The sequence below is a fragment of the Solenopsis invicta genome, chromosome 6, assembly GCF_016802725.1.
Source record: "Solenopsis invicta isolate M01_SB chromosome 6, UNIL_Sinv_3.0, whole genome shotgun sequence".
Lineage (NCBI taxonomy): Eukaryota > Metazoa > Arthropoda > Insecta > Hymenoptera > Formicidae > Solenopsis > Solenopsis invicta.
This window is the reverse complement of record NC_052669.1, coordinates 21625641-21650833: the sequence shown is the minus strand read 5'-3', so window position 1 is coordinate 21650833 and position 25193 is coordinate 21625641. Positions and strand designations below refer to the sequence as shown.

The 25193-nt window shown below is 32.5% G+C and overlaps 2 protein-coding genes across 5 annotated transcripts in view; one reads left to right on the top strand and one right to left on the bottom strand.

Annotated features, from left to right (window-relative positions):
• LOC105203826 (juvenile hormone-binding protein) overlaps positions 1 to 25193 on the bottom strand; it is a 423181-nt gene that overhangs the window by 221728 nt on the left and 176260 nt on the right. The gene's annotated exons all lie outside the window — the stretch shown is intronic.
• LOC105203812 (solute carrier organic anion transporter family member 74D) overlaps positions 1 to 25193 on the top strand; it is a 184291-nt gene that overhangs the window by 22806 nt on the left and 136292 nt on the right. For 2 of the 4 annotated variants that reach the window (XM_039451234.1, XM_026135228.2), the window contains exon 2: positions 4606 to 4645. The gene's annotated coding sequence lies outside the window, so the exon portion shown is untranslated. Of the gene's footprint in view, positions 1 to 3993; positions 4710 to 25193 lie in introns of those variants that run through there. The other 2 variants (XM_039451232.1, XM_039451233.1) reach the window with 2 other exon arrangements.

The following is a 25193-nucleotide window of genomic DNA, read 5'->3' as shown; positions in this document are numbered from 1 at the left end:
AATGCATAGATTATGTGCTCGCAGTTGCATATTATTATAAGTTCATACCAAGTACTTCGCTTCACTCTGCAAATCCAAGGTGTGTAAAATGTGTAGTTACTTTTTTTGCATTTACATTCTTTATGCATTAAATTAACTTTATGCGTGTAATTATTGTACTTGTTAAACGCTTAGATGTGTATCAATATTAAATTACATGCACATAAATGCGTAAAAAGTGCCTACATAAAAATACATGCTTGGATTTGCAATGTAGTGTCGTTCCTGAGATCGAGTTACGCGCTATAAAAAAATAGCAACGATATGTGGGAACAGTAGGCAAGAGCACCGATACATTTCAATTTCAGAATCACAAATCTTGCATTGATAGAAATCGATTGATGAGATGACTCGTAACAAGATGAGTGTTATACCGCGAGCGATTAGTACCGCGCGTGTAAATAAACGTCTTAAAAAACAGTAAACAATAGGTTATTCACTTACCCCACGGTCGCTCTGCCGCCGCCCGATGTCACCCGAGCAAAGCTCCATAGCACTCACACACACACACACACGAGAACACTCGACACGCGATCTTACATACGCGCGCGCTAATTATCAAAATATAACGAATACAGAACAGATGCCGAATCGACGCGGTTAACCTTCACTTTTTGCATATGCATGCGTTGACGCGCGTTACATTACGCGTCAAACAACCTGTGGATGCACGGAAGTCGTCTCGATTAGTCGTCTCGATCGAGGTCTCGATTTTGGCCTCCTTAACCTTAGCTTGACTCGCGCGTCGTCTCGCGCGATAAATCGGAATCCGCTATCGAAGCTCTCGTCCGCCAACGGAACGCCACGGAGTCGCAGCGCAACGAAGCGCTCTGGAATCGCGTTTAAACGACCTGCGCAATTAGTCATGTATTCGTTGTGTTTATTGTCTCGTAGCGCGCGAAGAGCAGCAGAGGCTTGTTCGGCGTCGGTTGGCGTCGGTCGGCGCCGAGCAATGCGACCGGGGAGAGGAGGGTGAGTAACCTAAAATTTATTTGTTATTTACTCGCGCGCGGCACTAATCGCTCGCGACGCACTCGCGTCGCGTGTCTCGTCAATTGTTTTTCATCATCGCTGTCCAAGATTTGTGGTTTTGTATTTACAATTGAAATGTATCCATGTTCATATCTATAATACTGTCGTTTTCAACACGCGTCGCATCGCAGCCCTTTTCTCGTAATGCGCGACTCTCGATCTCATGGACGAGATTACACTGCAAATCCAAGTATATTTTTGTGTGTAAAATTATGTTGTTACTTTTTACGCATTTATACGCAGGTGATTTTTGTACTTTTTACACGCTTAAACGCGTAATTTAATATTGATACGCGTCTAAGCGTGTAAAAAGTACAAAAATAACTCGCATAAATTTAATGTATAAAAAGTAACTACACGTTTTACTTAGATTTGCAATGTAAAACATTTTAATACTGGTAGCATTTATATGGTTAATGATCAATTGTTTTGAGTATTAAAAGCACTGTTATTAGTTACAAAAATGATTCTTTCGTTAATCGATCTTAACATTGCAAAACGCGTCAGTCGATTCCAACGATTAAAAATTCTCTATCAGATTTAATGTTGGAAAACTGAGAAACTGACACTACATACAGCGTATATCGTCAACTTTTTTCGTTACAAATTTATTGACAAGTATTGCTGTTACAATGCGATATCACAAGTATTGAGAAAATCTGTACAGTCAACAGTAGTTTTAATTCAGGTATATTTCATTTTTCCATTTAAACAACGTGTCAAGATAAAACTCTAATTAACCCAACTCGAATTGAATATACCGTTGTGTGACATTTCAATCAAAGTCGAACTTATTACTCATGTACGGTTTCCAGCTGAGCCAGCGTCGGATTGGCCACCAAATCCCAACTGTCGATTCAGTACTGGTTGTAACATCGCGTTAACATCAGCGTAATGTCCAAATGATAAGATCGGCTCAACATGCCAATGTTGAACTGATATTGGTCACTGATGTCGACCTAATATTGCATGCTAGTGTCGAGTCGGCGCTACTCACGAAACATTATTTATATTTTTGACATGAATTTTAAAAAAATCTTTTTTTAATTGAAGTTATTTTAGAAGACATTAGTTTATAACAATTTTACTAAAACTATAATTATTTAAATTTATATGGAAATGCTTACTCTGGTGGAATTTAAAATCCAGATCTCTAGAGCTTTCTGCCTTACGTGCTACATAATTTCTTCAATTAATAGATGGGTCACATATTGTTTATTTGTAGTATAATCAGAGCATACGCTATTACATTATTTTTTACATTTACTCATTGTTACAACGTTAGCTCTAGAATTGCCATCGAGAAAAAGTTGGTTAACGTTGCCTGGATCGACGTCGCGCCGTGATTGAAATGACAGTCGGTTACCTCCAATGTTGGCCCAAGAGTTATTATTGTGCACAAGTTGTCTAACATTATTAGGACTGATGTCGCGCCACGATCGGTTAATAATAATAGTCGGTTTGTCGTTATGTCGTCAGTGTTGGCCCGATAGTCAGACAAGAATCGACAAACCTTACTTGGGTATATATTTTTATACGATATTACAAGAGTGATGTTATTATCCCGATGGAAAATCTTTAATAAATACGCTACTTCTAGAAATAAAGACAGTCCAGCGAAAATGATTCAGTGTTATTTATATAGTGAGAGGCGCCGTTTCGATCGGCTACAAAATTAATTACACGACAGGAGGGAATTAGCTCTAATTGACCTAAATGTACGCAATCGCGATCTTATTATATCTTCTTATAGACGTCATGGAAAAAAAGAACTTTAGGAAGGTTAGAAGCATTTAGCAGATAGAAATTATTTGGAGCCACTTCTCTCTTCTTAATTAACTCTGCTTATTATGTGTATGCTCATTTTTCCATTTTTTTCAATTGTATTGAAAATGTTTCTAAATAAAAATTAGATAGGAATATAAAAAATTGATATTTTATGAGATTGAAACATAGATTGATTGAAATTTAATAAGTATTTTAGAAGAAAACTAAAATTTCTTTATTTAAAAATAATATTGTCTTGTTATAAGATAAACTAAACAAATATAAGAATAATATAAGATAAATACGTAATGAATAATTAATATTTACATTTTAAATATAGTGTTATTATTATTATTATTATTATAGGGTAATTCCGGTATTTTCCTGCCGCGCAGGAATTACGTCGTAAAAGTAAGAAAAAATAGAAAAAGATAACTTGCTCGCATCCACTCTATTATATTCTTTTATATTATATTAATATTGTATGACAACTTTGGTTTTTACTCTTAATATTAACGAAACCATTGTGATATGAATCAATTTGTCAATATGTTATGAGTGGCTCAAAAATGTATAAGTAAAAGGATTATTCTCTCTGTAAGAAACGTAAGAGATTTATTGATTATTGCATGATATATAAGTGTAGTGAGATAGTAAAGGATAGAGTGCACGAAAATACAAGTGCTTAGCTTTTGTATTCTTTGTATTACTTAATTGTTCCACTCATGAGTGGCTATAAATCCTACCTCTTTTGATGTTCGACAAAAATACAAGGATTTCTTAAAGTTTCTTTTCTAAATATAAGAACATAAATATTTCATATTTCTAATTTTTTTTTCATAGTAGGTAGATAGTATGAAGTTTTTATTGGTATAATTTATTTTCCTTAAACATAATAAATAATACTTGATAAATAAGTTTCGATCTGCACGGCTTGTATGAGCTACCTTAATATATTACTATTGTGGATTATTTATAAATTATTTACACGTATGGATTCTTTTGTATAAACATTTTAAATTTCTTATAAGTAATTTAACAAGTATGTTAAATATAAATATTAAAATAATTTAATAAAAATAAATTAATAATAAATAATTCATAAATTTATAATTTATAAATAATTTAATGATTTATAAATTAATTAATAAGTTAACTATGTTACATATTGTTGCCGAAAATAATAAATTATTTTCGACAATAACAACATAACAAAAACAGATTGAAAAATAGAGTAGTTATTTAACTAGGGAGAAACGATCTCGAATTGTTAAAAAAATACTAAAATATGTCTCAATCCTTGTGTCCACGATAGTAGAAATTGGTCTGACAATGAGATCTCGAACAGAGGGAGAATTGGCCAATCGCATTTGCATAATTTTGCCAACAAATATGATTCTCCATTCTCTTGGCATTCGAGATCTCGAACTTCCGATTTCTAACATCGTTATACAAAGCTTCAAGAAGCTAGTTCCATTTCTGTCTCCTTCCACTACGCACATCTGAATATATCGTAAATTCAGACGCTCTCTATATTCCGCTGGTCGCCAAATAGACGACATATATTTTATCGACTGCATGTGTGTCTACGCCTCGGCGTTTGACTTCACTCCTAGCGTACACAAACGTCGTTTAACGAGCGTGAACGCATACAGAACGAACGTGTAGAAATGCTGCGAACGAGCGGAATAACATTGCCGTTTGAGGGCGGCGCGATTTCGCGCTCCGCAAGATTGTTCCTAAAAGCATCGTCTTTTTTAATTGCAGGCGATGCGTCCCACCCTCCTTTTCGACCAGCAGCAACGTGGTGAGTCTAGGTTTTTTCCTTTTCTGCATTCTGTGCGCTGCATCGTGTCTCTCTTCTCTCTCAGGTATTATCTTATATTACTTGTCTTTTTATAACCGCTCATTGTTTAACCAAGACAAAATAACATGCTCGATATTCATTATCAAGACAAAGATAAACTGAGCTTTGTCAAAAATCGGGATGAACGGTGAGAACTCACAATCGCGTTGTTTGAGCGATAGATTTTTTTATATAATTATTTACATAGTTGTTTAATAAATCTATTTAAAGGGTAAATAGAAGTGAAATACTCTATAGGAAAGTCCTGAAATATTTGTAAAAATCTTAAGGGGGATAATTCCTGACATTAATGTACAAGACGATAACTTTATGTGATCATATGAATCTGGAATGACTAGAATCTAGAATGACTATAAATCTAGAGTTTATAAGAAATAAAAACCACATTCTACACGAGAAATTTTTAAATATAGACACAACTTTATACATATAATATATACAATTTTTATTATATATTGTATATTGTATATTATATATTATATGTGTGTGTGTGTGTGTGTGTGTGTAGTAGTAGTTGCAAAACGTGCTACAATGAACAACAAACTTTGTACGATAAGCTTTCTTTGGTATAAATACTCATTTATTTTTATTGTTTCTAGATATATTGCTAGATTATTTTATTCTCACAAATTTAAAATGAATACTTTAACTCATAGAAGCAATCTATTTGAGCCTCTGCCTGTCGTACAGTGACCGCAAATAACAGTGATAGGCAAGCCTTAATTAAATCCGTGGCAAGAATTGACAGTACATACGCGTACCTTTCATTGACGAATACATGCGTCACTACATTTACGTTACATGCGATGTTGTATTCAATTAATGGCTTGTCCCCGTTGCACGTGGATGACTTGATTATTATAAGTACTATACAATTTACTAATACATAAACGATACAGTAATTCTGTCTCAACTTTCAAGCGACATTTTACAATTTGCATTATTTAAAGCTTTTCAAGTTTATTCAAGAGTTCATCCTCTTTCTTTAAAGTATTGAATATTGTGTTTCGAGTGATTCAAAAATGTTTGATTTTCCGGATTAAATTTACTTTATTGAAACGCAATCGATATCCCCGTTAAATATTACTTAGATAAAATATTATTTTTGATAAATATACACGAAGAAAATTTTTTCTTTATATTTTGCAATACAGTCGCGGATATCACAAAAGTAAATAGTGAACCGAAGGTTAATACTCGCATGATTATTACGCTGTCGTAACCGTTACAGTTATGTTACGTTAATAATTATGGTACAAAGTAAGCCTTCGCTTTACCAAACAGAGAGTTAATTGCGGGCTATTAAACGTTCAGGCGTACAACTCTGCTCGCGTATCTCGTTATATCTGAGCAATTTCGTTTCTTCACGCTGGAAATGCGTCACGAGCATTATCGGGTAAATTGAAAGCATTAGCGTGGCGAATCGAAGGCTAGCGTTTGCTACGACCGAGTCTGCGGCTATTCAGTCTCGTCAAGCTCGTTATCCTTTTATCGTAGCACTTCACGGCAGGTGAGTCGATGCTTTTATTATGCCACCCTATGTATGACATACGACCTCGGCCGAGATTCGCTACTCTTCAGGGCTAACCAGTAATCGCTCATCTTTCTGAGTATAGTTTCAACAGATCGTATTTATCATCAAGAATCTCTCTTTCGACAAATAACGACTTTTTTTATGCGAATATGACAGAGTACAGAATACAGAGTAACGATTTCAAAATTCACTGACGTCTGAAAGTTTGAAGTACTTAATGTCCAAAGAATAAAACGTAATCCAAATTATTTTGATTACGTAAATTTAGTAATATATGTAACATTGAATTAAATTAAAATTAAAAAATCGTGGTTTCTTAATTAACTTTTCAAATCGAGAAAGATATTATTAAAATTGTTATGTTCTTAAATATTATTTTAAGGAAATTCTCTAGCTAAAAAATAGAGGGAAGCCACTTGACTTTTCGTTTGTACATATCTTTTAATACAGGAGTTTTGGGCATTATTATTTTTATAGTAATAAATAATAAATAAAATTTAAGCAATAGTAATGATTAATTTGTAAAAATATATTTTTTTATTATATAAGTATTGATATAATAAGTATTGATATAAAAAATTGAAAAAGGATTGTTTATAATAATGATTTAAGTTCAGTAACGTGATTGCCATATTGTCTAGTACGATGTCATATTTAAAAAGGATTGTATAATTCATGAATTTATACTTTTACACAAAAATAAAACTTTATTTTTTATTTCTAAAATGTTTATTAAACATTCTTTTTTGTGAATCTAAATATTTTTTTAAATTTTTTACATTTGATTTGCGATTAAACTTACATAATAACTCGTAGTCATGTAAGACTCAATGCTATTTTACTTATTTAAAGAAAATTATATACAAGTTTGAAAAAATTTAGGAATGCCTATATGTATATTAATCAGAAATTTATTCTCGACATTTGAGCAAGTTCTTGCATTATGTATATATTAGAAGAAGACGAGAGAACCTTCTTAAGTAGTCGAACAAAGGATTAAATTGAGAGCTTGAGCTCAGCCTGCGTTTCCATGCGGGATTTTCACGTAGGTTCAATGCACTCGACGCTGTCACATGATAAGGGCTATGCATGTGCACGCGACGTCATATTGCTAATAGAGCAGGTCTCGATCGAGGCTGCCGTACCACGATAATGAAACAAATGAAAAGAAATGACAGCGCGGATGAAGATAAATGGTCTCTTCTATACTAGTCTCGATCTCCTAAAAGTAACAGAAGCGAACGAGCGAAGCGAATCGAATCTGTGGGCGGTATTCATAGTCTTTTCATTGATGAATAAGAATATTTTATTTATGTATATGTATGTATATGCGCACATGTGTGAATAACAAATTCTTATTCATCAAGATACTGACGCAGAAAAGCATATTAATAGATATTAAATCAATAATCATTGTTTCATACATATATAAGCAACAATATAGAATCTTTATTAAAGAGATTATTTTAAATTTTAAAATATCATATTTTTATTTCAATATTATAAAATAATTATTCAAAGGGCACAATATGTTTGTTTTGATAATAATAGTATTAAAAATTTTAATTCTTGATTTGGAGATACTGTTATTTCCTGTCCAACATTTTTTCTTTTCAATTCATAAAAATTATTAAATAAAGATAACTACATTTTTTGATGAAATGATACAAAATTTCTTTGTGTAAGCAAATTATATCTGTTTAAAATTATCTAACTTTTTAAAGAAGATTTTATATTTTTGTTTATATATGAGACAATAATTTTTAATTTGAAATTAATTTTTTTCTGTATAAAAAAATGTTATTTTATTATAACAATACATGATGACTCGAATCCTTTCTTACATAAAAAAAAAAAACCGTAATGTTTAAAAAAAACAGAATTCTGTTTGTTTTGATTAATTACTTATTGCGCAAAAATTATAGAAATATAATTTACTTAATAAATGTAAAAAATTAAAATCATGATTTAACCAAGGATTTAATAAAAATGTTTGAAATATTTAAAACTATACATGTAAAATTTTAAACGTTGAGAAACGGTGAAAAAGAGTACGATATCTAATCAAATTTGCGTTTTGTACAAATTGACTCCAAAAAATTTAGAAAGTCTATGAATGAAGAAATCGAGCAATTGGAATATTGCAATCCTGCATTTTAAACGTATTTTGCGTGGTGTGGGGACACTTCGCTTGATATAGGACAAACCTGCACAACGAAGGCGATCCAATCGGCATCTTGGATCATAAAAAAAAAACCTGACGGATTTAAATAAAACGCTCGTTAAAATGATTTGTCCACTGTCGGTCGTCCGACTTTAAACGAGACCCCCTAAATTTCGCCGCAAATATCTACGGCAACGACGGGTTCTTCGACGTCCGCGGATTTTCATTCCTACCGCTCGTAAATCTCTGCGGGCGCGCGCGGTAACTTTTTGCGACATTCGGAAAGCCCGATATTCTAAGCCTGAATTTAAATTAAGCCTAATTTAATTCGCGGCTGTATCGCGATCGAGCGTAATAATTCGCCGTTCCGATGCATCTCGCTAAATTCCGGCGGTTAAAGTTTCGATCTAAATGTATCTCTCGTGTATCGAAAATCGCGTGAATCGATATCTGTGAATTTTTAGACGAAAGATGAGGGGAGAAGGAGAGGAAGAGGAAAAAAAGAAAGTAAATTCAGTATTCAGAATTCAGTTCATTTAGCGCCTCGTTTCACGTCCTGGAAAAAAAGGGGTCGCGTAAACGATTCGATTGCCGTCAGGACGACATTGCTTGGCAAGGACGACTGCCGCCATCGTCATTGTCCATTGGCCTAAATCGCGGTCTAGCTAGTCGCTTACGTGCAGCATGCTAATTCGGACGAGGAGAAATGCTAATATCTTGCATTTTATTTCAGTCCGACGCCAGTCTTTCATGTCAGCGCTGCGTACGTTAATTGGGACGATTTAATTAATTGCGTCAATTCGACATGTCTCTTTTAACGTCCTTTTATCTCGTAATTTTAGCATTTTACGACATTTATTTCTGGTATTTCTGCTACTTCTTGCTATTTCGACAGCTCAATTTTTGGGTCACCGATACTCGCAGAATACTTTCACGAGTGAGCTGAAATAAATATATATTTTTTTTTACAGAGACTAATTTAATTATTATTCAAAAGGTTCGAAAAAATTACAAGAAAATTAATTCGATCTGACGATGATATGTCAAGAGATAAAACGCGCATGATTGCACATTGAGTTTCCTGCATCCTACGGCTCTCACGACATAATAACAAGTTGTAAATCTTGCGCACACAAACTCACGGTAGGAACTAATTGCGATCTCGAATATCAAGTTTCTTCGCTCGCACTTCTACTTTCGTAGGGAAGAGCCGGCGCAAGATGCATCGGTTGCAAGCCATAGCCGCAAATGAAAAATTCGGATTGTTTATGTAATATTGAGTTATCCGTAGGCGTGAGTAGGCAGAACTTGAAATTATCATAGATATCGGCAGACTCATGTTGAAATCAGAAATCAATTATACGCATCACTTTGACAGGATCGCTCTAATGAGAGCTAGAATTTTGTAATCTTTTACTGTGTCTCTGTCCATCTACGATATTTGCATAAAAAAAAATTTACACAGTAGAATGGCTAACGATGCGTAGCGGTTACTCAATCTTTTAACTCGTAATATATATAACATATTCGACTACATTATTATCACCATTACTATTTTAAGATTTGACTTATCCAATTTTTATGACAACGAGTTAAAGAGTTTAACTCAACCGCAAAAATAAATATTTAAAGCGATCAGTGAATTTGAATCGAATGACGTGTGCAATTTTGAATTTTTGTGATCCCGTTTCAAATCAGTTCTTGAAAGACCTGGCTCTTTAAATTATCGGAGATGATGGTTACCTTAGCGATTGCGGGCTGCGCCAACTTCTCGTTCTCTTCTTCCGCGAAGTGAACGATCATGTAGAACACTTCGGTTTATCCGCGAATATTTATGCGTGACAGGTGCGTTAATCTATAGGCGATTCCGGCGTCGCAATGTTTGCACGATCCGCAAAATAGATTGCATCCAGAAGTAGCAAGCTACAAAGTTATCGACTCCATCAAAGTTTGCATCTTCTTGTGTTATAAGATGATCCAAATTGTAAGATTAGTTGCTCGTAGATTATGTCAAAAGTTTGTTTATATTTATATTATGAATATATTGGAGTTTTTTTTATTTAAACGTAAGAAAATAATTCGAAACTGTTTTTTTAATAATTATGTTTGTAATAAATACAATTAGGTCATTAATTAATACATTTAATTATTGTTTCACGTACAATACAACAATATTGTAATTATACTTGACATATTTTGGAATTGCATAAAATTACAAAAACACTTAAGAGCTCAGTAATTTCAAAGAAAAATTATTTGTTTACGATAAGCAAATTATTCTCGCCTGATTTTTAAATAAAAAATAAACTTTAGAATTTAGGTACTTAAATCCTAATTTCTTGATCAACAATTCTAATTTAATGTAGATAATAACAATATAATAGTAACAATTTATTTAATTGTTTGTTAAAACAGATATTTTAAAAAATTACCTTCAATTAATAAAATTGATGCAAATAGTTGGCTTGAAAAAATATGGAAAATTCGCGCTTCGCACGCTATTGCGCATCACACACGCGACATTTCAAGTTTCTTCACAATCGTCGTATTCAGAAATTCGACGTGACAGTCATTGACTTTTTTTTTCGTAAACGTTCGCGTGATGGAAGGAATCCTGACGGTATGATAAGCGAGCTGTAAAGCCCAAAAGCGACGTTCGTGTTCCCGCTATATCGAGATTCATGATGCAGATACGTCATTCCGTCGGGGCGTTTTCCCTCCATGTAGTAACTAGGCTAATCGTTCGGATTTGTGATGTACGAACTTTACGGCGGCCGATCGCACTCCAGATTATACTAGTAGCTCTTCGGGAACGTGTACTTGCGTGTTATATATCTTATCCGGGCTTTTCCTTTGGATTCTATAAGTCTTCTATTCCGCGTTGTCGCTAATATTTGGCTGATTGTAAATGGAGCAGTATCCAATCTCAGCGTGACCTGATTTTACCCTGCGAAGTATATTTTAATCACGTAAGTGGTACGGTTAATAATTGCGTTTTTTTATCGATTACCGTGTTCACTTCGAATACCGTAACGCGTTAAATTATCACGTGCCAATGATAATACTTGATAAATTCGCATTAACATGAAAAAAACTCGAAATAACTTAAAGCTCAAAATATGAGACTCAACACCTTTTCTCGTCGTAAAATTACATTAAACAATTAATTTTTTGTAAAGAATATAATCAATGGATCAAACATAAAGTACCTAGGCTGAATAAGACTTACAAAATTAATTTTATTTAAAAAAAAATTTTTTTAATAAATTTAAAAAATAAAATTATTTAAATTTCCTCATTCAGCCCAGAAGTCATACTGAATATGAAAGTATTTTATAAGCTTCTTTTATATGACATTCTATTTTTTAAAATAGAAATTAAAATAATATTACATGTACGTGTTGTATCTTTCTTTCAATTTTTTATGAGTCGAATTAGTTTCGACAAATATTATATTTTTATTTTAATATTACTTAACCAATTATTTTAGGAACATGAAAGTTTTAAAATTATAATTTTGCTTCTTCAAATATCTAATATAATTGCTATATGGAAGTTTATATCATAAATTACTATGATGAATCTATTTTGATGTATAATCTCAAAGCCCAAATTGATCCTAATCTACCTCGATTTAATTGCATTCATCTGACATATCTAATAGGAGTCTTCCCAAGATATTCGGATATTAATCTTCCATTAACCTTCAACCGAAAATAAACGAGTATTTTTGTACGTTACACAAAACCCCATCAATTTCTTATGGAACACGCTACTTATTTCTCTCAGTACGAATAATTTCTGCTTCGATCCTCGGCACTTTTTATTACAAGTCCGATTACAGGATGCAACTCCTGCTGAACGTCCGGTTACATACGCCAGGATTGTTTTCATCCGACGAAAACGGCCCGCCGTGAAAATAGACGACCTCTTCCCTTTGCCACCTCCTCCCCTAAAGCCGCGCAATGCGTGCGCGTGTGGGAATGGGGATGATGCAGTTGGCCTGGATAAAGGTCGGTGGCCGACCTAGCCCCCCGGCGCGAGCGGCCCGACTATCACTAGCTCTCTCTCTCCTTCTAGCTTTTCCTCCCTCTCCCCCTCGCTGCTGTGCCACCCATCTCGGTATTGATTTTGTTAACCTTCTAGATTCTAGCGGTTCTCTCTACCCCTTCCGTTTTACTCCATCCCCTCGACTCTCTGCGCGACGACATCCCCTCATCCAGAGGCTTATGCGGCGTTTCGCTTCGTATCGGATCGACTTCTCGCGCTTTTCTGTTTTTGCTTAAGTACAATTTTGATGCATTTCCGAGAGCCAAGAAAAAAGTCAGGATGAAGTCAATTAGTCTATCAAAAGATTCCTCAAAAGTTCTTGCGATACGTACATTGCAAACGTGTAAAAATAATGTGTGAGAAATTGCAGATATTTTTTAAAAATTATGATTAAATTATTAATAAAATATCGGAAATGATGATGAATTAATTTGTGGATATGATATAATCTTTCAAAGCAACGATCTTTCGATTTAAATATTTAATATCAACAAAACTAATTTATTAAATTAAAAATAACTTGCGATTAAAAAAAAACAACTAAATCATCGAAAAAGCGTTATATTTAATTTCAACTTTGAATAAGCGTCAGAAAATATTTACAGAATTTTTTATGGACAATATTAATTTTTAAATTGCATCATTTATCTCAGTTTTTGGAAACACTTGTAACTACTCCTTTTAAATCCAGCATCTTACATAAATAAATGACGTACATCATGATAACATTACGATAACAATGTTACGTTTATATACTTATGTCTAAGTGGGACACGTTTTCGCGATCTCGATTATTGAAACGGAAAACTAATGCGCTCCTAAGAAAGCGGACTACTGATACCAATCAAAGACGGTAGTGGTGTCAGGTGTAACAAGGCAAGTATCTGAAATGGGCGATCTTAATGCGTCTAATTAAGTTGAAATCGTCTTGGTACCGCTTTCGCTTCCGTACCCACATCGTCGCAATGAGCGAATATTGTAAGTGCTTCGTAACACCAGGTACTTATTGTAATTTACGATCGCGACACTCGCATTCTTACACCTACTCGAGAATTCATTCTCATCGTTCATTAGGGCATACCTACACTTTCCGCTGTCGAAACGGCGTGATTCGTTTCCCTTTCGAGGGATATATAATACTTAGAATAATGTGTTTCGAAGATTAATCGATAACTCAGAAATCCCGACACAAAATGAGATAACAATTATTTTCTAGTTACGAACAAACAACGTTGACCATACATATTTCGTGCTTTTGAATTTTATTCCTATACTTATAAAACTTGTGTCATATTTAAAATATTTAAAAGTACTAAATAATATAATTCTCTCTGCATTAACAAGAGAACAGTCGGAACTGTCCCTCACCGATTTTAATGAGCTTTGAATATGTTATAGAACATTTAAAAATATTAGACTCGTATTTTTTATTTGCTTATCTCGAGGTCTAGGGACTGAAACATCCCTCCAAAAAATAACAAATTTATAAATTTTTTTTTTTTTTTAAATGAATACACCATTATACAGAGTATTAAAAAATGATAAAACTTTTATATGAAACTTTTTTTTTATATACTTCATAGCTTCAATGATATTTGCTAACAACGAAAAAATTCTATCAGAAGCAGAATATAGCAATTTTTTTTTAATTTTATTTTGAATACTAAAATAATAGAAGGTGATAATATGACTCCCATTTATATTTTGTACAATAAGCAAACAATGCCATACATAATAACGAACATGTTACATAAATTATCTAAAATAAATAAATAAGCATATTTTTAAACTTTACATTTGTTACAATACATTATAGTTGGCAATATAGTTGAAAATGATTAATTTATAATTATTTCAGTCAACTAAATTTAAATTATAGTAATTGCAACTCTCTTTTGCCAATATAACACATTATCAATAATTAAACTTTCAGCTATAATTATTTTGACATTATTCAATTACAAATATTAATTGCAAATGTAAATGCAATATTGCTTGTTTCTCACTGTATTTACGTAATCGAACCTTTGAAACGATCTTTTCTTCGTATTAAATTAATGGAAGTAATTTTTTCATGGTATTATTTATGCAATTTATTTCTTTCTAAATATTAGATTAATTAAAAAATGTAAAAGTATGTATGCAACGTAACATAACTTTCTTGTGAACCCAAGTTTGATAACTACGCACTCGTACATGCTTGCACCTTATACGCATGTGTGTATAATGCTAGGTTTGCTAACAGAATCCTAATGCCGTGTATCTGTGTCACTGTGCGAATTGAATTCCAATTATACGCTTGATTTACTTGTCATTCACTCGCGGTTCTTCTCAAGTTGCATCCGCGGTTTTTGGCGCCGCTCCATCTTCGACATTGATCGTCGAGTTGTTGCGGCGTAATCACTCTGTAGAAAGACTAAGAGAAGCATAAATATCACGATCGTATCTTGTTTTTTTAACACAGAAGGAATTTTTAACACAGAGGGAAAAATTGGTGAAGAAATTTACACAGATTCTCGAGATTAGTAATCGCGATGTCGCGAGCTGCTTCGAATATTGGCGATAATGGCAGATCTGTTGCTTCCATAGGCTTATTTGAATAGCAGCTTTCACGTGTTTCCTAGATAGATGTCAAGGCGCTTGATTCAGTCCGTTTGCTAACACTCCCGTAATTCAGTTAATTCAGCGAAGATTTGTTACTGTCAGCTGCCACGAGCATAGACATACCGGGCATGTACGTATACGTATCCTACACGCGATATGTAAGCCGACGATAACGTATGGCAGCTCAATTATCGCGCAAAGGATTACTTGCATGTGTGATCGACAAAAAAATTTCGAATTTAATTTAATTGGCTAGCTTTAACGCCGATCGTTTTAGTACAATATTAATTATACTTTAAACAATATATTAATTTTACACTCTATTCACGGAAAAAAATTAATATTAAATCAACAACGAATTATTGATATGATACTAAATTTCTTTCTGTGTGCTGAAAAAAGTTTGAAGTGCATACATTAAGAAAAATATTAGTTCTAATGCTAAGAAAAAGCGACTATTTAATTTACTTTTCTTCTCTTTCTCTAAATTAAGAGTTATCTTTGACAAAAAACATTTCCTTGATAACATTCTTAAAATACATTTACACTCACACAAATGTTAGAAAAATTTATTTTTTTAAAAAAAGAATATTTATACTCTCTTGAAAAATGTTATGAAATTTTATTCAAGCAAATCAAATTTTTATTTTAATTTAATATTCTCGATTGAAGTATTAAATTATGATTTAGAATATATTTTGAGATAATAACATTGCAAAAACATGGTGAAATGTTGCAGCATTATTATAAAATAATGTATTTTGATGTATTTAATAATATTTCAGATGCTGTACATTAATATATTTGACACATATAATTTTTAGAATTATCACACGTCCCTAAATTAATTTCATAAACCAAAAATTTTCCTATTAAAATTTATTTCATTTATTTTTAAACTCAAACTCAATTATGGAAGTTTGTTCTGTCAAGAAATCATTTAATTAAAACGTGGATAAAAAAAGTCATCAAGGCTGCGCTTTTTATTCTATTTTATGAGTTTCTTAATTATGAGAAGTATAGTTTATGCCTATTTAATGGGCGATATGTAAGCCGATTCACTGTTCACGAGTAAAGCAAGGCATTATTTTTCTTTTTTTTTTTTTAATGTTTAAAATTGTTGAAGCATAATATTACAAAAAAGAAATCTTTGTAACTGTGATGTGCAATGTTGCAGCAAGGCTTCTGTTCTACATGGAAAGTAATATTTATTTAATTAAAATAATTTACAGTAGTATTCTTTTTTTGTGTAATGAAGTGCATATATATGGTTAAATAAGTGCATATTATTTGTAATTAATTATTTTCATGATATCTAAACGATTAATGAAAATCAATTTCCCTTTAATAATTATAATTAACAATTACTTTATATATTACACTTATCGATTAAATTTATGAATCGATAAAGTTGACCTGTATTTTCTCGAGAATAGAATTTATTATTGCAAAAATATTAAGTAAAACAGGCGGCACGCGACCTCGTTTTCCCGCGGTTAAAACACGCACCGCATGCCGTCGCAAGTATCCGAATGACGACGTGCACAGTCGAGGAGAGCATTTTTTTTCCTCATCGGTTTTCCACTTATAAGAAGGGATGAAGAAGCGACGCGGCTCTCTTTCTACCCCGAGACGGAGCATCCATAAAAAGAGAGACGCCCCGTGTTCATTCGAGGCAGCGGCGACGATAAAGAGCGATGGAAACTGGGCCATGTGACGCAGGTACCCACAATAATAGAGGGAGCAGAATAACGACCTACTTCGGTCGATTCCAGCATAGCCGAGATTCATGCCGACATCAGAGAACGATCTCGCGAATCTACCTGTTCCACCAGGTAATATGGAGTACTTGAATATAAGTGGGTACCTACGTAGCGTCATTGGCGATGAGAGAGATTCATGTCTCCATTTTAATGAACTGAACACATTCTTACAAAAATTTAATATTCTGAAAATATTATTAAAGACATTATTAATGCTTTTAATACTAAAAATAAGTAATTCTATCAATGGTGGAAACTAGATCGACAGTAGTAATTTTATTAAATCTGTGCTAAAAGCTGCTGCTATTGCATTTAAAAAATATTACGAATTATAATTTGCATAAATTTTTATTTGAGATCATTATTAATTTAAAAAATGTTCTCCAGAAGAAATGAAAAATAACCTCCATATTCCAATAAAATAATTTTATATAATAAATACTTTTAAACATTTAATTTTCTAATAATAATTAAGATATCGATTTTTTACAGATTATTAATTATACAATTAATATAAAATGTATAAACTATTGCACCTTACCTGATAATACATCTTTAAGGAAAGAAAAATTTTCACCAGAGCTAATTATAGCCTGTTAAAACTGTATTTACTGCAGTAAGAAAAATTTGGCACTTGTTACATCTTAGCAAGATATACTTATCCGCTATGATACCGAGACACAACATATCGATTGCAAACTGAAATCTATAATAGACGGACGTAGCCAGTCGCTAGAAATTGTGTCATCTGGCAGCATCGGTAATAGACGAAGTAAGTCTCTCGTAAATAAGAATCACAGAGAATAGTATAAAAGATACAGCATTATAAAATTTTTTACTCTTGTTTTGAACAAGAGGATGTTTGGAAACAAGATGATTTCATTCCGATCCATTTAAAAGGATTCCTCGAAGTTGAGGCTCCAAGATTGCACAAGATAAAATTATATAAAATGAATTTGGACAATTTTCTTCATTTTTATTTAAAAATTAACTCAAGAACTTGATATTTGGATCTGCAATAGCTCCTATGTTATTAGAAACACTAAAACTCCCAGTGAAATTACAGCTAATGATTGCAACGCTATCATAGCCATTTATTAAAGCTAAATTTTTACTTGTATCGCCAGCAGCTAATTAAATTTAGTCAAGTCGCTGAAGTTTTAGCAATCTATATGTTATAATTAAAATTTAACTAACACATACAGATTTTGACTGCTGCAACTAATCTTTCTTCTGCGTTTCTCTTCTTTTCTATCTTTTTAATCTTCTATATTTAGAATTGCACATACATAAAAATTTGTCTAAACATTCTGTCGGAGATACACTGAGTTTTGTTTTGTAATTCGATTTCGTACAATTTTTTTCAACCTAAAAGTCTGCTCGAGCGCAAAGAGTTCCCTTCGTTTTCGTAAAATTAGTGTCATTTTCGCACGCGGTAAATCATAGGGCGCTTTCAAAGGATGCGGTGATCATTGCTTAGGAATCGGGCACAAAAGCCGGCAAGAATCGGACAAGGCGCCGCGTTGTGTGTATGTGTGACCGAGGACCTACAGAATTCTACGAAAATAGCTTTAGCGTCGTCTCAGTGTCTTTTCGAATGACCGGCAGCACGAAGTCGGTTGTCGTCACGCCACAAAGTAACAGAGTCACGTAACAAAATGTATCTTCGAAGCTTTGAAACTGCACGAGTATGCGTCGCAACGTGTAATTTGTAAAGAACGGCCAGGTTCCTTCAATCGGGCCCGTCTCACCTGCGCACAACGCAACGCCGATTTGTGCCACAATTATCACTATTAACGAAATACAACTTGCGATAATAGTTTCAATTTAGTCTACGAATTCGTGGGCATGGGTCGTCTTTTTTAAATAAACATTTAGTCTATGACGTTACAAAAGATAAATAATTGACTTTATTAACGTTGTTTCTAAGCGACATTGCTGCGATTGATCCTTGATTATAAATATACAGACTTGTAATAAAAACTTGCAACATCAAAGCGAGAAAGAAATATTGTGAAATAAAAACAAGCTAAAGTCGAGCTTTTAAACAGTATCAAAATAATTCTTCATAAACTGAAAACAAGAAAATTATCAAATTAATACTTTTAGCGTTTCTAGTATTAACAGATAAAGACATAACATTATTTGGCAAAAGAATTATAAGGAAAGACTAATTTGTTGAAAAATTTAAAAACTTAGCTAGATACAAATTTAAAAATAATTTTATTGAACCATACAAATAGTTATGTAGAACAGCTTAAGCATAATTAAAAAGATTGTAAAAAGTTTTGACATTCTAACATCCAATTTGAGTCTTCTATAAATTATAGTTTATAACAAAATTATTTTCAGATCTATATCTATAATAGATATGTTTTAGATACATTTCAACAAAATCTTTTTTTTTTACACAGATAATTTTATTAATAGTTTTTTTTATGACAATAATATTACGAAAAATAAACTTGAAAATTAAAAAATTTGTTGCAAACATTCAGTAAGTATAAATTCTTTTAATGTTATGAAATATATCAACTCGACAGATGACTTAATGATACGAAGAATATAAATTCTCTTTTAATCCTGGTCGCGAGCAGGAGAAGGCACCTTCCTTCGCAGGTGTCTCTGCGATATTTTCCACGGCACGTCGACAGTCTGGCTTGCCGATTGTATGGACCGTTACACAATCGAGCACGTAACGAGTAAGAAATCCCAGCCGGCGGCATAATGCTGCCACTATACGCGAACGTCTCGCATGAGTCAATGGATTTCTTACGCGACTTCTTTACTCTTCTTGTGCCTTCTCACTCAGATTCTTCTCTTACTTGGATACTCATTTTGTATTTTAATTTTTGGAAATTTTATTATTATACACAGCCACGAAATTAATTATTCGGACGCAAGATGTGGAAATTTATTTTATGCTACAAATTAACCAAATATTTATAATTTCTTTAGAAAAAAAACACGATTGGAAGTGCAAACTCTTGCCAGTGATTGCGTTATTTGAAAATTCTATCTTTGAATACAGTATTTTAGGATTAAACATTCTATCGTTAAACAAATTTTAATCAGCAAAATTTAATGACTCATTCATTCTCAAACAACGGTTTTATAAAAATCTTATGTTTCTACATAAAACTTTAAGTATATCACAAAATTTATTTAAAAGTATTGTTCTGTTGTCAATTTATAATAGAGTATGAAAAATTACTTTTTAAAAGTAACTTGTTATCATTACTTGTTACTGATTTTCAAAAGTAACTTCTTACTGATACCGTTTCACAAAAAATTAACGATTCGTTACTATGTCTATTATTTTTTTAATGTTACAAAGATGGCTGCAAATTTAATAAACGTTTTTTTCAATACTGAAAAAACCTTCAATAACCCTGGCAAAAAATAAATCATACAGCAAGTGTAAAGCCTGATCTACAATATGCTTTTTGCTTCCTATTTCTTGCTTTTTGCCTCTTGCTTTCTTGTCTCTTCGCGCACTGTTTTACCAACAATCGTATTTTTTGTCACGTGTTTCTTGTCTTTTCTGAAGTTCGTCAAATTTTATCTCGGACAACAAAGCAAAGAAACATGTTGGTTAGGTTAAATACGACCACGGTATCGTGGTGAATCGAACATAGTCTGATAAAAAATATGTCTGATAAAGAAAATAAAGCTGAGATACAAGTAAACGAAGCTTTTGGCGAATTGTTTGCTAATTTTGTGCAGAAAAATCCTTGCCTTTTGTGCATGACGATGTCTCTCGGCTTCGTGTGACAAAAATACACAAAGCAAGGAAACAAAAAGCAGAAAGTACAAAACAAAAAGCAAAAAGGACAAGACAAAACGCAAAGAGCACATTGTAGAGTATCAGGTTTAAAGCGTAGATGAAACATAACACACTTGTTTGACGCTTCAAGAAGCTTTCTATTTTCGCTAGAAAATTTGTCATCAAATCTCTTTGACTTTAGAAATCGTTGCACTTCTTTTGCGGACTTTGGAGACAATGTCTGACAATGAAAAGTAAAAAGTCATTGTGATTAGTATTCTTATTTAAGTTTAGAGAATTTTCATAATGTTCGTTTTTATATTAATATAACACGGTTCTGTGATTGATTTATGATAGTTTCAAACTAATCTTAAGACAATCTTAAATTTAACAATGGACTATGAAGGTCAGACTAATGAAGATTGAAAATTATGTCATAAATATTCCAAAATATTTGACGAACATTATAAGTGTTCATGAAACCTTGTTTTGTGATACTTATTTATTGGCAGAGCCCGAATTTTGTGCCGTTTTTCTCCACTCCGAGAACCGCGCGCTGCAAGAAGCAGACTCGACCACGCTGGTTTAACGTAGCAAATAGGATACTATCACATGAAGTAAGAAAAATTAATATGTCTTAAATTTTACAATGTGCAACAAAGTACAGCAATAAATTTAAAATTTTGGAGTTTGTTAAAATAATTTTGTAACATGAAAATGTGTATTTTACTTTAGATGAAACAGTGAAAAACTTTGTAACTTTAATCATAAAAGTGCATTAAAATTTACTGGGTTCATTAAAAAATGGATATTAAACCAGTTTTTTTTATTAATATTGCGACCATTTTATTTCTTATCTTATCTGAAATGTGAGATTGCTCGTTAATTTCCTGTTTTTCTGAAAAGACACGAAGGAAGTTATGTAAAGCTATCCTAGATTTTTCTAATTGTTTTATCGTCAAGATAATAAAAGAAAATTGTCATTAATTTTATGCGAATTTTCAAGATTACATTGGTAAAAACATTGATAGGCCAAAATATTAAATTCAATTTATCGCAGTATTTTCACAGAAAAAAAATTTGTATCAATTTAACAATTTATGATGTGTTTACACAAAGAAAAAAGTTTCTTTATGTAAGCAAATTATGTCTGTTTAAGACTATCAATTCTTCCTAGATTTTATATTTTTTCTTACAATGAATTGTTGATTTGATACTAATTTTTTTATATGTGTTGTTACATATTGTAATAAATCTAAGAAATATTAATTTTTCTTCGATGGTACTCCATTTGCTACAGTTTGAAAAAGATAAAATATTTGTAGTGATTTTCCAGTTATTAAATTTGTTTTACGCAAAGCAAGAAGCGAGATTTTTATTTAAATAAGATATTGGAATATTGTAAAAGTTATATACAAATGAAATAATTGCAAAATTCTTCTTATCAATAATTCAACGGTTAATCGATGAACGTGATGTCGAATGTTAAAATGAGAATATAACCTTGTACTATTGGTAGCAAACCGATTGTGACATCAGACATTTCTAACGTTGGATCTAATAGAAAAACTGGGCATCTGCCAGAGGCGTAACAGGAATTACAATACGGCATGCCTAAGTGCACACAATGACGATGTGCATAGACTTTTTTCTTCTCTTTAAACCAGTCGTACATATTGATTGTGATTGCAACGTTTAGAAAAGTCTCGACAATACCAAGCCTATTAAGTTTTAAGTATTATAAATTATTACAACTTTATTTCTTGATAGGTCAGAGATCTATTTAATTAAATAATCTTTTGATTAAAAAAAAATTATTTTGAAGTTAAATATTATTTGCCTATCATACCATCAATATTATAACTAGAAGTATAATTTATTAATGCAATTTATCATCGATAATAAGTTGTCCAAATTTAAACATTATGTGATTGAACAAATTTTCATGTTGCTCGACTGTAATACATTTTTATTTCAAAAATACAAATTTTAAGTGTGCATTAATTTAATAACAATGCGTATATAAATAAATTTATAGTATGTGCTATGTGATTATGGTATACTTCTAGTGTTGTACTTCTAGTACACATGTACGCATATGTATATAAATTTCTAATTGACTTATGACATTCTTTGCTTGCTCGAATGGCAATCCGGGAAATGTCGAGATTTATCGACAAGGTATTCTCGCTTCGACGACTTGTCTGACAAGTTGTCTAGCAAGGAAAAATTAATGATGTCACTTGATGCAACGCAAGATAATGAAACAGCACTTCTCTCGATGTATGCGTTTTATCGGTGACAGGTATAGGTGTAGACAATACGGTAGAAAGTTCCCCCTCTCCCATAGCCGTTTTCCTTGATAGAAAATAAATAGATAAGGAGAAAAAGAAACGCGGCAATTGGTCATGTACCAGGGACAATCGCGGAATATCAATGAGAATAGTTACGCGATCCGATGTTGGACGATTGGCGACGCGTGCAGCAGAATTCCCCCGGAGTGTGTAACCATATGTAAGGCGTATCGGGCGCGAGGCCACCGGTGCATTGTCATCTTCCTACACCAACGCGATGAGCGCGGAGAAATGCGAGGCAATTGCGATACACACCGGTGGGACAGAAGGGACGGAAAGAATAATGTCGGCGTTCGCTTTTCGATAACCTGGTTCTGTTCTATCGTGGATTTCACGGTCGTCCGCCGCGATACGCTGCTTGACGAGAAATAACACGGTCGCTTTTCCTTTAAGTATTCTGAATATTTTTTGTTTGTCTACGAGAAAGATCGAGAGGAGGGCAGATAGCTAGAAAGAGAAATTTTTATTTCGTCGATTATTTTAAATAATATTGTCTCGCAAGTACAGCAAGTGTAGACATTACGAAGAAATCCGCAGACAAAATGAGTTAATCATGACTTTGACTAAATTGCATTTAGTTGACTGTATTTTTTTCTTTTCCATTTTTTTCTTCATAATGTTACTTCCGCGACACAAGTTCATACACGCGCGGTATCAGACTCGTAACTCAATTTTCACTTGTCGCACATTAATGAGAACATCTACTTGCTCTCTTGTAAAAGCCCGACCGGCGGGAAAGGGTTAGCGGCAGAAGCGAGAGAACCCCATTACCCGTCCACGCAATCCCCGATTTTTACTTTGTGTACCGCGACCGAGCGACTGAAACGCCCGTGTCGCCTCGAGCCTGAAATTTTACCGCGCATCCCAGCTCCGGCAATCTGAAACGTCTGCCTACAAAATTCTCGCGATTTACCCGTGGATACCGGAATTCTCTCATGATGTATTATAAAGTAAAATTTTTTCGCAGCCTGTGTAATTACGTAATTCCAATGAGTACAGTAAACAAAACAGCATGCAAAACCGTATAATATTATACGTTTGATATTTAAATTGCGAAAAATTTTGTCTTGTTTGAAAATTATTATATAATATGTAATCAACATTTTTTTATCAAATATGTCCATATATATTAAAATGTGTATAATAATATATAATTACATATAATATATTATAGATAATTATATATAATTATATATATTTAAATATATATGAACATTCTTAATGTATAATTATGTATAACTATATATTATATAATTATATATGAAAAATTTTTTACTGGCAAAGCAATAAACAAAACAAATAGACCAAATCAGACCAAAATTAACGAGCTTTATATGTAAGATAAAGATTTATTATAATAATAATTTACTTCATTTAGTAAGATGGAACATTTCGACCTATTGGTCCTCATCAGCCGTTAATTATACACTGGATAATAACTCCCTAAAATAATCGCACACAATTTTGATAAGTGCAACGTTAACTAGAGATGAAACAAAGATAATTTTACAAGATGCTACTCGAAACCGGTGCATTTTAAACGTATAATATCGATATTAATTAACGACGATGTTGAAAAACTGAAGAAACAGTACTTAAAAATCGACGAATAAATGAAAGAGTGATTGCTATCTTACTTAATATTTCGGCAGATTCAACACATAGCATTCAACACATAGCATTTTCGATATTTTTGGCATAAAACACGCTGCAGCATGAATTGTTCAAAAGCTGAGTTTCGTACAAAAAAGTTATCGTAAAACAATTTTCAAAGTTAATTTTTGAATCTTCTAACGACCATATCTTCATAAAACACATTATTATTGGCCCTCCTATGATTGCTTCCTGTTCAAAAAACTCAAATTACCATTTCGTGGGAAGCATTTTAAGTCGACAAAGAAAATTCTCTGAAAGAATTGAAGGTTATATCCTCGAAAAGTATTTCGAAGAATAGATAAAGCGTTGACACATGTTTGTTGCAAAGATGGAAATTATTTCGAACAGGACAAAACAAATTTATCTAATTAAATATTAATTTGTGTATTTTATTTAATAATTTTAGTTACTTTTTGGGTAAAAAGTATACAATGAATGTAAAATATTTTACAATAACTTTCTTTTCTTAAAACTTAAAAAGAATAAAAAATTACGTAATTACATTATTAACTATACAAATTGATCAAAAATTAACATCATTTTAACATACCCAATTTCTTAAAGTGTTGTTATAAAGCAAGATATAATCTGTTAAAC